Here is a 2,554-nt window from a genome sequence, read left to right as displayed (position 1 = left end):
TCTAATAATCCAATAACCTCGGCACAGGGGGAGGTGTCAGATGAAGAAAAAACACATTTTCTTGTGGGGAAAAAAATTATTGACTTCGTATTTTGACTGGAATTGCGACCGGGTGTCGTGAGCAGGGGCGCTTCTTGTGATTGGGCGGTTGGTCGATGACCCCACCTCCCTGTGCCCCCCTCCCAAAGCCCCACCCCACCTCCCTGTGCCCCCCTCCCAAACACCCCACCTCCCTGTGCCCCACCCCCCAACCCCACCCCACCTCCCTGTGCCCCCCTCCCAAACACCCCACCTCCCTGTGCCCTACCCCCCAACCCCACCCCACCTCCCTGTGCCCCCCTCCCAAACACCCCACCTCCCTGTGCCCCCCTCCCAAAGCCCCACCTCCCTGTGCCCCCCTCCCAAACACCCCACCCCACCTCCCTGTGCCCCCCTCCCAAAGCCCCACCGCCCCTCCCTGTGCCCCCCTCCCAAACACTCCACCTCCCTGTGCCCCCCTCCCAAACACCGCCCCTCCCTATGCCCCCCTCCCAATCAATCTCAGTTTTAGTTGTAATTGAGTCATCATGGAAAATATAGAGTAGCTCACAATATACATTTATTTTATGCATACAAGCCCATCCTTATCAATTTAAATAGGTGTACTAAGTAAACTAAATGTGTACTTTTGGTCAGTTAATTTTATGTAGAAAAATTCCAATATTTCCATTTAGACAGCCTTTGATTTTTTCTTTATTTAAACAGATTTTTAACGAGGGGATGTGTCTAGCAAACAGTGGCCTCTGCTGGTGGAATTGGGGCAGTGCGGCAGATCAGAGCGATCAGAAATTGCTGTTTGGGGCGAAACAAGTTGGAAGTCTGCAATGTACTGAAGTACGCTGATTGAAAAAGCAGAACAAGGAACTGGGCTTGAGGAGAAAAAAAAAAAAAAAAAAGGGAAAAAAAAGTAAATTCAAATTTCAGCTGAGGGACTGCCATTGTACATGTCCAGTATAAATGTACCACGCTTTTATCAAAAATTGAAGATGCCCTACGGACTTGGTTCACCCACAAACATTCTTGCGCGGGGCCGTCAGCGTCATGGAGCCGGCTCTCATAACAGCGCTGTGCTGCTGCCGCGGCCCTGTAGGTTTGTGCTAATTGACTCCTACACATTCCTAGCCCACGGGATCCGGTAGCATTCAGTGGTCGCTGCCCTCCTAGTTAGTGGCTAATTTGGACCGCGATGGGACGCTGCACCGCAGGAGGTGCCGTCAGTCAGATGGAGAATCTGGCTGAGGATCATGGGGTGCGATGGGGTCACTGACTGGGGGGGGGGTACCCCTCCAGAGTTTGGGCTCGTTCAGGCGGGGGGGGGGGGGGGGGGCATCGCGTTACAGGATGAGGAACCGGTCTATGCCAGGGAAAACTTCCAGGAAGCAGGAAATCAGGTATCAGTTAACCCCTCACCCCCCCCCTCCCCCCTTTATTTTAGATCTTCTTTAAGATACTTCTGTTGCAGGTCTTGCACGGATACCTGTCTACATGAACAGGATATGACACACATTATTGTAATAGAAATGTGTGTCCCTGACTGACAGCCAGAAGGGGGTTGGGGAGGGGGGGGTTTGCCCATGCAAACCAAAATAAGTGCACCCATCTCCATTTACCATGTCTCCTAGCTGTGTGTGTGCATGCGTATATTACCCATGCTGTGTATCCGCACACACACACACACACACACACACACACACACAACACACACATGCAGCTGCACACACTCACACACATGCACACACAGTCACACTCGCACATACACACACACTCACACACACACTCACTCACTCACACACACACACACACTCACTCACTCACTCACTCACACACACACACACACACTCACACACACACACAAACACTCACACACACACACACACACTCACACACACACACTCACACACACACACACACACGTACACACACACACACACTCACACACACACACACACACACACCCACACACACAACACACACACACACACACCCACACACACACACACACTCACACACATACACACAGCTGCGCATTCGTGTGTGTGCAGCTGCATGGGAGTAGGCGGGCGTGGCTGTGTGTGTGTGTGTGTGTGTGTGTGTGAGGGAATCTCCAGGCTGTCCGGGCGTGGTTCCGCTCGCTCTCCGCGCTGGTGACTCATCGAAACGTGCCGCTTGAGGCCCTGGGGTTCAGCCAAGCCCGCTCTCCAAAACCTGCTCTCCAAAACCCCGCTCTCCAAACCCTGCTCTCCAAAACCCCGCTCTCCAAAACCCCGCTCTCCAAAATCCACTCTCCAAAACCGTCTCTCCAAAACCCCGCTCTCCAAACCCTGCTCTCCAAAACCCCGCTCTCCAAAACCCCGCTCTCCAAAATCCACTCTCCAAAACCGTCTCTCCAAAAACCCGCTCTCCAAACCCTGCTCTCCAAAACCCCGCTCTCCAAAACTCTCTCTCCAAAACCCTCTCTCCAAAACCCTCTCTCCAAAACCCCGCTCTCCAAAACCCGTTCTAAAACCCCACTCTC

Source organism: Conger conger, chromosome 16 (assembly GCF_963514075.1).
Source record: "Conger conger chromosome 16, fConCon1.1, whole genome shotgun sequence".
Lineage (NCBI taxonomy): Eukaryota > Metazoa > Chordata > Actinopteri > Anguilliformes > Congridae > Conger > Conger conger.
Note: the sequence above shows the minus strand (reverse complement) of the source record.